Here is a 12,907-nt window from a genome sequence, read left to right as displayed (position 1 = left end):
CTGAATTCTGTGTTCATTGGGTTCAGAAATGCCTGATGAGGGGAAGGATGGAAGAATGCTAGCTAACACAACTGAGTGATTACTCTCTGTTAACCATTGTGCCAGGACTTTTGCATAGGTTACTTCCTTTCTGGCCACTCTTCAGGGTAGCTTTTACCCCCATTTTCGGGCTCAGCTGCAGCACTCTGCACAAGGTCACTAGCAAGCAAACATACATTCTTTCCTCACTACCTAATTCTCCTTCTTAGAGCAATGAGGCTCTTGAAGTCTCATTAATTTCCCTGCTGCCAGCATAAGGCTAAGTGGGCTACTGAAGAGTTTTGACCAGTAACAAAGTAGCAGACTGGGTTGTAATTCAAAGAATCCGAGGTGATGGATTTGAATTGTGGCTTCTGCCACTTACCAAGCCTGTAGGGATAACAACACCTACCTCCCCAAGGTTGTGAAAGATTGAGTTGATGTATGTGAAGGTGCTTGGTAAGCTGTATGCGTATAAGGGGTTCTTGTCATTATTGTCCTCTTTCAAATAGGGGACATTGCTTTGCATCTACCATCAACAGGATATGAATTGGGGCTAGTAATGGGATTGCAGGAAACTGTCATTTCCTGTCACAGACCTTTAGGCTGCTCCTTGGCAAAAAGAAAATAGCCAATCTTGATTGTGGTACTGGAGGCCAGCATGAGTGTCACTGAGTAGAAATGCGACAGATAATTAGATCTTACTTCTTTCTGGGTTCTAGTTCCAATCTCATTTCAACCATGTTATTCGGGACTGAATAACTAAAAATCAGCAATGTCCTGGTTGGAGTTTTATTTTTCTTTCTCTTTCCATCCTCCAAAGGAAACAGTACTCCCAAGGTAAAACACACACAATGCAGAAGTAAGGCAAAAGGCCTTAATAATCCAACAAAGGGGTAGTGGCCTGGAAAATATAGAGTGGACTGCGTTTTGTAATTTCTGAACAGCTTATCTTAAGATTCCAAACTGAGATTCTCCCATGGGACTAGTACCTCCCCTTTCTTGGCATACCACCCTACAGGCCCAGATGTTTGGCTTTAATATTTTTAGCACAAAGCTCTATTACCAAGAAGTGTTCTTGGCTGAGCCTCAAACCACAATTCCTTCCAGCTGGCCAGGTTTCTTGAGGGAGTGCCCTGCCCTAGGTAGAGGTTGTGTCTTCATCTTCCTATAATGTCAGACTCAGGCACTGTGGATACATTGGTTAGTCATCCCCAGGTTTTCCCTCATGCCACATCCTCTGTGGCCTCTCTGTGGCATTTGGCAGTGCTCACTACCCTCCTTGGTTTCAAAGACCCAGTTTTTGCTTTTCTGCTTTTCCCTCATAAACTCTTTTTTAGTAGAGGAAGGGAGGCTTGTGGTAGAATCTCTCCCTAAGGGATCTAGCTTTGCATCATGGCTCTTTCTAGCCATCGGACTTTGAATAAATCACTGTCATTTGCTGAACTTAGTTTCTTTATCTGTAAAATTTGTTTAATGTTTATTTTTGAGAGAGAGAGAGAGAGAGAATGCACACAAGTGGGGGAGGGGTAGAGGGAGAGGAGAGGGAGACAGGATCCAAACCAGGCTACGTGCAGACAGCAGACAGTCCAATCTAGGGCTCAAACTCACGAACCGTGAGATCATGACCTGAGCCAAAGTCGGATGCTTAACCGACTGAGCCACCCAGCCACCCCTCTTTATCTGTCATATAGATAAAGACTACCTGAATATAGACTATCTGAGTAGTCTCCAAACCTGACTGCTCATTAGAAGTCCCTGGGAACTTAAATTCAGATTCTCGGGCCTTACCCCAGAGAAGAGGTTCTGAGAAGCCTTGACCTGCCTCTCATGAGACTTCTGCAAGGTTTAAATGAGATTATATACACAAAGTGGGTATACGATGACTGCCACGTGCATGCTCAATAAATCATGGCTGTTAGAAGTATCAACTTCTTTATTCATTCAGCAAATATTTCTGAGTGCAAGGCACTAGACTAGGTGCTAGGAATAGGGCAGATGTGGACTCTATTCCATGGGACTGGAAATCTAGCAAGAGAGATAGAGATTAAACAACTAATTACACAGTTATTAGTTATAATTGTGACAAGTGCTCTGAAGGAAGAGTACAAGTTGCTGTGGGGCATATAACAAAAGGCCTGACCTATGCTGATGGTTATCAAATTCTTATTTACAATTTCCAACTTTTTAAAAATTTTATTTTTTTAATGTTTATTTATTTTTGAGAGAGAGAGAGAGAGAGAGTGTGTGCAAGCAGGGGAAGGGCAGAGAGAGAGGGAGACACAGAATCTGAAGCAGGCTCCAGGCTCTGAGCTGTCAACAGAGTTCGATGAGGGGCTTGAACCCATGAACCGTGAGATCATGACCTGAGTAGAAGTCAGAGGCTTAACCAACTGAGCCACCCAGGCACTCGTCCAATTTCCAAATTTAAACTCACATCTCCAACTGCCTGTTGGACATACCCTCATGAATGCTTGCTGGTTTTCAAGTACTGTATATCTAAAAGTGGCCTCTAGCCTCTCCACCCCAGCCCACTTGTTAATGTTGACTTTTCTTTCTTTCTTTTTTGTTTATTTATTTATTTGGAGAGAGAGCAGGTGAGGGGCAGAGAGAGAGGGAGAGAAGGAATCTCAAGCAGGCTCTACACTGTCAATGTAGAGCCTGATGCAGGGCTTGAACTCACGAACCGTGAGATCACAACCTGAGCTGAAATCAAGAGTCAGACACTTAACCAACTGAGCCACCCAGGCACCCGTAATGTTGACTTTTCTGTCTTACCCCTGTTCCTTCACTTGTGTACCTCTCTCTTCCTGGTATTTCCTCCTCTGGCCCTGCTTCAACTGTTGATATCCTTAAGGCTCAAATGCCACCTCCCCTGGTATTTCGAATGTAAAGTGATCCTTCCCTCCCATAAACTCTCCTCCTCCTCCCCATAGCCTTTACAATATTCACATGACTTATAATTACCTACCATCTTCTGCTGTTAATTATTTGTGTGCTTGTCTAAACTTAACTGGAAGCCCTTCTGTATTTATGAATCTCTCTCAGCATCTATCACAGTACTAAACACATGTGAGGTGAAAAAAAATGGTTGAAAATTCTTTCCTGTACAACCACTTGGGAAGAGTCTTTGGCATGACACCAAGGGTGCAACCCATAAAAGAAATAAATAAATTTGACTTCATCAAAATTAAAAAAAAATTGTCTGCAAAAGACCTGTTAAGAAGTTGAAAAGACAAGAAGAAGAAGGAGGAGGAGGGGGAGGGGAAGGAGAAGGAGGAGAAGAAAAGACAAACCATAGACTGGGAGAAAATGTGTGCAAATCATACATCCCACAAAGGATTTGTATCCATAATATATACAGAACTCTAAACACAACAGTAAGAAAACAAACATTCCAGTTAGAAAATAGGCAAAAGATTTGAACAGATATTTTACCAAAGGAATATACAGATGGCAAATAAGCATATGAAAATATGTTCAACATCACTAGCCATTAGAAAAATGCAAATTAAAACCCTAATGATATATACTGTCTACCTACTAGAGTGGCTGAAACATAATACTGACAATACCAACTGCTTGCAAGGATTTAAAGTAGCTGGATCTCTTATCTGTTACTGGTAGGATTGTAAAATGGTACACCCATTCTGGAAAACACTTTGGCAATTTCTTATAAAGTTAAACATACATTTGCCATATGACCCAGCAATCTCACTCTTAAGTATTTAGCCTAGAAAAATGAAAATCTACAAAAAAAAAATCTGTACATGAATGGTCATAGCAGCTTTCTTGGTAATAGACAAAAACAGAAAACAACCCAAATGTCCTTTAACGGGTGAGTAGATAAACAAACCGTCCAATATGATACTAGTCAGTATTGAAAGGAATCAACTATTGGGGCACCTAACTGGCTCAGTCATTTAAGCATCTGACTTCAGCTCAGGTCATGATCTCATGGTTTATGGTTTGTGAGTTCGAGTCCTGCATCAGGCTCCCTGCTGTCAGCACTGAGCCTGCTTCGCATCCTCTGTTCTCTCTCTCCTCATCCCCTGCTCATGCTCTCTCTCTCTCTCAAAAATGAGTAAATATTAAAAAAAAATTTAAGAATCAATTTTAAAAATAAAAAGAATCAACTATTGATGAATAGTTCTCAACAACTTGGATGAATCACAAGGGTATTATGTGGATCTAAAATGTTACATAATATGTGACTCCATTTGTGTAACATTCTCAAAGTGACAAAATTATAGTGATGGAGAACAAATTAGTGGTTGATGGGTTTGGGTTTGGGGAGGATGTGACTAAAAAATGTTAATATGAAGGGTTTTTGTGTGTGTGTGTGTTGATGGAACAGTTCTGTTACTCAAATCTATACATGTGAAAAAATCATAGAATGAGAGAGAAACTAAGAAACCTAGTAAAATCCAAATAGGATCTGTAGTTGAATTAATTTGCTGTGTCAATGTCATTTTCCTGGTTTTGATAATGTACTATGGTTATGTAAGATGTTATCATGGAGAGCAAGCTGGGTAAATGGTACCTGGGAACTTTCTGTACTATTTTTGCAACTTCTTGTGAGTCTTAAACTATTTCAAAGTAAGAAATAGTTCTTTGGAAAAAATATATATATAAATAGGCAAATGTTCTTTGGAGATACATGCTGAAGTATTTTGGGTTGCAGTGTCATGATTTATATAACTTACTCTCAAATGGTTTAGCAAACACACACACACACACACACACACACACACACAAATGGGAGATAAAACAAATGTGGCAAAGAGTTAATAGTTGGTGAATACAGATATTTATTGTATTAGTCTTGCAACTTTTCACTAAGTTTGAAAAATTTCAAAATAAAAAGTTAGGAAAATTGGTTAATATATACATGGATAGGTAGACAAAATAAGCAAAAAAGAAAGTGTCACCCAAATCTAGGATTGAAACAATGACCTTCTATCTAATGCTTTCCCAACTTCATCTAATTTAAAATCTTATCCTCCTTCCTTTATGCCTAACAATAGGAAAATCCTGCTTGTTCTGGAGTAACAGAAAAAGGTCAGAATTCATACTCTTGTTGGGAGTACTGTAAGTGCTACTCTGAATCCTTGGTGTTATCCTAATCATTTAACAAATATTTACTGAATCTTGACTGTATGCCGGCTGCTAGAATTACAACAATGAATATAGAAGTGATAAAAAGTGTCACTATTCTCAGATTAAATTTTTTATAAATATACAATCATATACATTTTGTATACTGTTCTGCAGCTTTTTTTTTTTATGACATTCATTGTGGCTATTTTCCCATAGCAGCTATGTAGATCTATTTACTTCTATTTACAATTCAGTGTAGTGCATGGATGTGCCATAATTTATTTAATCAGTTTCTTGTTGGACTTTTATATTGTTTTTAGTTTTTCCCTATTAAACACACCCTAAGTTTTGGGGCACCTGGTGGCTCAGTCGGTTGGGTGTCCGACTTCGGCTCAGGTCATGATCTCATGGCTTGTGAGTTTGAGCCCCGCTTTGGGCTCTGTGCTGACAGCTCAGAGCCTGGAGCCTGCTTCGGATTCTCTGTCACTCTGTCACTCCGCCCCTCCCTCACTCATGCTCTGTCTCTCTCTCTCTCTGTCTCTCAAGAATAAATTAAAAAAAACCATTAAAAACACCCTTTTTTAACACACTTTTTAAAACTTTTTAAAAAATTTTTGGGGCGCCTGGGTGACTCAGTCGGTTAAGCGGCCGACTTCGGCTCAGGTCACGATCTCGCGGTATGTGAGTTCGAGCCCCGCGTCAGGCTCTGTGCTGACTGCTCAGAGCCTGGAGCCTGTTTCAGATTCTGTGTCTCCCTCTCTCTGACCCTCCCCCGTTCATGCTCTGCCTCTCTCTGTCTCAAAAATAAATAAATGTTAAAAAAAAATAAAAAATAAATAAAAAAAATGTTTTATTTATTTTTGAGAGAGAAACAGTGTGAGCAGGGGAGGAGCAGAGAGAGAGACACACACACAGAATCCGAAGCAGACTCCAGGCTCTGAGCTGTCAGCACAGAGCCTGACGCAGGCCTCAAACTCATGAACCGTGAGACCATGACCTGAGCTGAAGTCGGACACTCAACGACGGAGCCACCCAGGTGCCCCCCCCCCCCCCAGTTTTGTAAAAAGAAAGAGAAATAAAATACATCACCTGAATGAAATCCAGCTTCCATCTCTGCTTTGCCTTAAGCCGTCAACCAACATTTATTGAACGCCTACTGTGTGTCCAGCTGCATGTTTGGTGCTGTTTGTGTCCGTGCAGGAGAAGACATGAGACATGGTCACTACTCCTAAGGAGCTTGCACTTAGTTGGAGAGTTATGGCTAATGTGAGGTCCTAATCTAGGGACTACCATAAGGCAGTATGTATTTGACTGCAGACCATATGTGCTAAGAACTCAGAGGGAAGCCCAATCCCTCTCTGTGTCTGGTTTTAGACTAGTTATTTTTTCAGCTAAGTATCTTTAGCCTCCACAAAAAAAAATGCTTGCATGAGCACATAATTAAAACAGATAAGGAGGATCATGCCCCAGACTTTCTGGAGAGGGGGAGATGTTTTTAGCAAAGACACATGAAATAACCTGACATCAGGCTAAGTCATACTCCCATTTGTCTTCTGTTCATAAAAATTAAACTATTTTTATCTACATAGAAGATAAAAATAAAGAACTATACATCCATTGGTATGGCTCAATTGGTGATGACACATCAATCTATGTGGTTATAGTTCTGCTTACAAATTTGTGTTTACATGGTTTTGCATTGCATTGTTTGACACACAGTTTTTTTTTTTTCTTGCACTTGTTCCATATTTTTGCTTAAGGCATTTGGAGTATCTGCGTAACCATTATTATTTAAAAATAAAATCAGGGGCCCCTGGGTGGTTCAGTCGGTTAAGCATCCAACTTTGGCTCAGGTCATGATCTCGTGGTTTGTGAGTTTGAGCCCCACATTGGGCTTTCTGCTGTCAGCATGGAAGCTGCTTCATATAATCTGTCTCCCTCTCTCTCTCTGTCCTTCTCCCACTTGTGCACTCTCTCTCTTTCAAAAATAAATAAATATTTAGAAAAATAAAAATAAAATCAAAACAAGTTTCTGGAAAACAAATCTGTGTTTTGGACTTAGCAATCTCTCTGTGCTTAAGCCTATCCAGAAGGTTCTGTGTACTTGGGTAATTCTCTCTCTCTCCCTCTCTCTCTCTCTCTCTCAATCTTTCCCCTTTCCAAAATTATCTGTTCATCTACCTCTTCTAAATCTGAGTGTAGGCTGGGAGTGCCTGAGTGACTCATTCAGTTGAGGGTTCAACTTTGGCTCAGGTCATGATCTCGCAGGTCATGGGTTTGAGCCCCTTGTTGGGTTGCATCAGGTTCTGCGCTGACAGCTCAGAGCCTGGAGCCTGCTTTGGATTCTGTGTCTCCCTCTCTCTCTACCCCTCCCCTGTTGAACCAGAGTGTAAGCTGAGCCAGAGTTGACAGGGCTACACAATTAAGAGAAACAGGGAGACTTGCCTGCTTAGTTATACTTCAGGACCTTGGACAGCTTCTAGCCTGTCTGGTGTGCGTGCCTACTTACTAGATTTTGTAGGATGTCAGAATGGAATCGAATTTGAGAAAACCATTTCATCCACCCCCTTCCCTTTTGCTGATGCCCAGAGAAAGGATCCCAGTCAGCAAATATTTCAGGATTATTAACATCCTGGTTGTGAGAGATACAAAAGTCTTAGAGGGCTTTCTTTCCTCCAGCATTACCTGTACCTACATGTCTGCTGATGCCTAAAAAAATCCTTCAGTTCAACTCAGCAAACTTAAGTGTATCAAGCTTTTCCCTCCCTGCAAAGAGATACAGCCTAAATACAGATATACTCTGGGAAGGGGAACAAAGGGACATCAGTCTGAATGAGAAAAATAATCCCTCCTAAGGGCTGGTCTCCACAGGGACTAGAGGAAGAGAGAACAGCAGAGCATTGGAGACCCAAAAGGGGCTAGGGAGGGAAGGGCAGAATGATGTGGAGAAGAAGGCCATTCGGTGAAGTCTGCACTCTGAAAGCAGATGTGGGGAGCTTCACATTGTTCACACCAGTGTGCCCTGAGCACACAAAGGAGAAGCCTCACAATTTCCTAAGATGAGAATACAGAGACCTGTTGTTTTCTCTTCCAAATACGCATAGCAAGAGTCACTAGACCATTTTCAGAAGTTGTTTATGTAATTATTTAATATATTTTTCTTCATTGTTCCTCACAACAAACTTAGGGTTTTATTATCTCTGCTTTTCAAATGAATATACTGAGAAGTTGGGTAACTTGCCTCAAGTGACACAGGTAGAAAATGGCAGAGCTGAGTCTTGAACCCAGTTTCTTTGACTCCAAGCTGGTGGTTTTTCCATCATACTGCATCCCTAATGGAGTCTTTGTAATTTAATTTTTTTTAACGTTTATTTATTTATTTATTTATTTATTTATTTATTTTTTTAACGTTTATTTATTTTTGAGACAGAGAGAGACAGAGCGTGAACAGGGGAGGGGCAGAGAGAGAAGGAGACACAGAATCTGAAACAGGCTCCAGGCTCTGAGCTGTCAGCACAGAGCCTGACGCGGGGCTCGAACTCACAGACCATGAGATCATGACCTGAGCCGAAGTCTGACGCTAAACCGACCGAGCCACCCAGGCGCCCCAACGTTTATTTATTTTTGAGACAGAGAGAGACAGAGCATGAACGGGGGAGGGTCAGAGAGAGGGAGACACAGAATCTGAAACAGGCTTCAGGCTCTGAGCTGTCAGCACAGAGCCCGACGCGGGGCTCGAACTCACGGACCGTGAGATCATGACCCGAGCCGAAGTCGGCCGCTTAACCGACTGAGCCACCCAGGCGCCCCTAATGGAGTCTTTTTGTGTGTATGGTAAAATATACGTAACATGGATTTTACTATTTCTTTTTTAAATTTTTTTATTAAAAAATTTTTTTTAGCATTCATTTTTTGAGAGGCAGAGAGAGACAGTATGAGTGGGAAAAGGACAGAGAGAGAGAGAGGGAGACACAGAATCCAAAGCAGGCTTCAGGCTCTGAGCTGTCAGCATAGAGCCTGATGTGGGGCTCGAACTCATGAACAGTGAGATCATGACCTGAGCCGAAGTCAGACACTTAACCAACTGAGCCACCCAGGTGCCCCATTTAAGAAAAAAAATTTTTTATGTTTATCTGTTTTTGAGAGACAGAGCACGAGTGGGGGAGGGGCAGAGAGAGAGGGAAACAAAATCTGAAGCAGGCTCCAGGCTCTGAGCTGTCAGCACACAGCTGATGCAGGACTCGAAATCATGAGCCATGAGATCATGATCTGAGCTGAAGTTGGACACTTAACCAACTGAGCCATCCAGGCACCCTGAATTTTACTATTTCAGTGATTTTAAAATGTACATTTCAGTGGTGTTAAGTACATTCATAATGTTGTATTAGCATCACCACTAGATACTGGCCACTATTTCTAAAACTTTTTCATCATTCCAAATAGAAATTTTCTAACCATTAAGTAATAACTCTCCAATTTGCCCAGACCCCAGCCCTTGGTAACTCCTATACTACATTCTTTCTCTTTGATTTTGACTATTCTAGATACCTCATGTAAGTGGAATGATACAATATTTATTTTGTGTCTGAATTATTTTATTCAGGATAGTGTCTTCAAGATTCAACCATGTTGTAGCATGCATGTATTAGAACTTCATTTCTGGGGGTGCCTGGGTGGCTCAGTTGATTGAATGTCCGACTCTTGATTTCAGTTCAGGTCATGATCTCAGTTTGTGAGTATGAGCCCTGTTTTGGTCTCTGTGTTGGCAGTGTGGAGCCTGCTTGGGATTCTCTCTCTTTCCCTCTCTTTCTGCTCTCCCCTGCTCGGTCTCTCTCTCTCTCTCTCTCTCTCTCTCTCTCTCAAAATAAATAAATAAAATGTTTTTTAAAAAGAACTTCATTTCTGGGGCTGCTGGGTGGCTCAGTCAGTTAAGTATCTGACTCTTGATTTCAGCTTAGGTCATGATCTCATGGTCATGAGATCAAGCCCCAAGTCAGGTTCTATGCTGACAGGGCAGAACCTGCTTAATATCCTCTCTCCCTTCTCTCTCTGCTCCCCTGCTCATGTTCTCTCTCTCTCTCTCTCTCTCTCTCTCTCTCTCTCTCTCTCAAAATAAATAAATAAATAAACTTAAAAAAATTAATTTCTCTTTATGGCCTAGTAGAGTCTTATGGTTGCAAAGGACAGATTCACTCAGGCCATCAGAAGTAATGAGGGGTTATTGTAAGCAACCTTGGAGAATTAAGGAAGACAGAAATCTCAGCAAAAAGGCTAGAAGTTTAGGAATAGCCATATGGCTGGGCTTATTGTGGACTTAAATACAGTTTGGAATCTGATCAGCACAACTCTAGGGACCAAAATATCTCATTGCCCCCTTAGTGGCAGGAATTTGCTATTTTCTGATACTCAGCTACTTTGCCAACTCAGTGATATTCTGCTTCCACAGCTTCTGTATGGTCTGGCACTACCAACCACCTACTTCTTACTCTTTGAGAAGCAACATTCAGGCTTTTGTTGACTCCAGATTTCTACTAGTTTAATGATATGCTGTCTTTTTTCTGTGCCCTTCCCTTCCTGTGCCTACTATCAACTGATAAACTGTTTTCAAAAATCTCTATTTTCTGATTTGGCCTGGTTAATCTCCAATCATCTCATACCACCTCATAAGCCACTTGCCCACCTACAAATTAGCTGCCCTTGAGTCAAGCATCTTTCCCTTCTCTGATCAGTTATGGCCAGGGTGATAAGTCACAAGCTATTGAATGTTTTTTTTTAATGTTTATTTTTGAGAGAGAGAGAGAGAAATGGAACAGAGCATGAGTTCAGGAGGGGCACAGAGAGAGAGAGAGAGAGAGAGAGAGAGAGAGATACAGAATGCAAAGCAGGCTCCAGGCTCTGAGCTGTCAGCACAGAGCCTGACATGGGGCTCAAACTCATAAACTATGAGATCATGACCTGAGCTGAAGTCGGATACTTAACTGACTGAGCCACCCAGGCGCCCCTTGAGTTTTTTTTAAGTTTATTTAATCTATTTTGAGAGAAGGAGAGAGCATGTGCACATGTGTGTGCAAGCAGGGGAGGGGCAGAGAGAGAGGAGAGAGAATCCCAAGCAGGCTCTGCACTGTCAATGCAGAGCCTGACATGGGGCTCAAACCCATGAACCATGAAATCATGATCTGAGCTCAAGTCGGACACTTACCTGACTGAGCCATCCAGGCATTCCTTGAATATGGGTTTTAATGGTAAAGGCCTGCCTCTCTCAGCAGGAGTTTGGGAGCATAGCAGGCAGGTGCCCAGGGAGTCATTGACTTCATCCTTCTATGTCAGCTCTGCTATGCTCTACTATGAGGCTGTCCATTGCACATTCTATGGCCTGCATCTTCTTCTGTGACTTCACAAGTCATGGAGCAGAGGTGTATATTCTGAGTTGATGTGTACTCTACAGATACTTCTGCACATATTGTTAAAATTATACAAATAATTATCATATGGTGATATGTAGTTTGGAGTTGCTTGAAATATCCTCATCTTATTTCAAGCTGCCTACTTACAGTTTCTGAATGGGGTTGTTTCTTTCAAGACTGAAAGTCTGTTTTCAGTTCTCTTGCCAAGTCCACAGTAACAGTAAGATAGAACACAGGTGTTAGCAAATCCATGAAGTGGGTTCCACTTCCCATAAACTGTAATAAAAAAGACTGGATTATGGGGATCAGTATATTCCTAGTTCTGGGACTATGACAGAGAATCCAGTGCTCATAAATAGCACATAAATATCTCATGTCCACTTTCTTCCCACTACATTTCCCAACCTCTCTTGTAGTTAGGGTAGGGCATGTGTCTAATTCTGGCTGAAGGGTTATGAGAAGAAGTGATACATGTTCTCTATACTTTCTCTTCCTGGAAGGTATGAGTTGAGTTGGCAGAACCCACAACAGCAGACTGGATCCCTGAATCATTGTTTGGAATGGTGCTGCTCTGGAAGTCTCTGGACTTAAAGAGGACATTTTGTGAGTAGGAAATAAACTTCTATGGGTTACACCCTAGAGACTGGGGTTTGACTATTACTGTAGCATACCCTAGAGTCACCTTGACTAGTACAGTCACTAACAGTGTGAGCTTGGGCAAGTTAGTGTCCTCAGTTTTCATCTTCCTCTTCTGAAATACAAGAGTTGCCCCTGATAATCTCAAAGGTCACCTTCTAAGATTCTCTGATTCTTTTTTTTTTTTTTAATGTTTATTTATTTTTGAGAGAGAGAGAGACAGAATGCGAACAGGGGAGGTTTAGAGAGAGAGACACACACCGAATTTGAAGCAGACTTCAGGCTCTGAGCTGTCCGCACACAGCCTGACGTGGGGCTTGAACCCATGGACAGCATGATCATGACCTGAGTTGAAGTCGGACACTTGACGGACTGAGCCACCCAGGTGCCCCTAAGATCCCCAGATTCCTAATTGACCATGTCCTGTTGCAAGGTTTTCTGTCTACTTCTTTATATTCTTACTGCCATTGATGTATATTCTTTTTCACTTGGTCATTCTAAAAGTCTTCTAACTACACCCCCTGTGTCCAGGCTTATGCAGTTCATGCCTCCCACTTCCTCAGTATGGATTATGTCACCTTCTGCCTCAAAAGCCTTCACTAGTTACCCACCATCTGCTGAACAAAGACTATGTGATGTCTGATATTTGAAGTCCTTGATGATCTGTGGTTAGTTATTTGTGCAGACTGCTCTTCCCTCAACTGTACTGTAGATTCCTTGAGGTCCAGTGCCATGCATATCTGATTCAC

The 12,907-nt window shown here is 41.6% G+C and overlaps 1 protein-coding gene across 2 annotated transcripts in view; it reads right to left on the bottom strand.

Moving 5' to 3' along the window:
* INA (internexin neuronal intermediate filament protein alpha) overlaps positions 1 to 12,907 on the bottom strand; it is a 59,234-nt gene that overhangs the window by 15,201 nt on the left and 31,126 nt on the right. The window contains exon 1 of one of the 2 annotated variants that reach the window (XM_042908237.1): positions 11,670 to 12,015. The exons of the other annotated variant lie outside the window; for it this stretch is intronic. The gene's annotated coding sequence lies outside the window, so the exon portion shown is untranslated. Of the gene's footprint in view, positions 1 to 11,669; positions 12,016 to 12,907 lie in introns of those variants that run through there. 2 annotated transcript variants of the gene reach the window in all.

The sequence above is a fragment of the Panthera leo genome, chromosome D2 (assembly GCF_018350215.1).
Source record: "Panthera leo isolate Ple1 chromosome D2, P.leo_Ple1_pat1.1, whole genome shotgun sequence".
Taxonomy (NCBI): domain Eukaryota; kingdom Metazoa; phylum Chordata; class Mammalia; order Carnivora; family Felidae; genus Panthera; species Panthera leo.
This window is presented reverse-complemented; position numbering and strand designations above follow the sequence as displayed.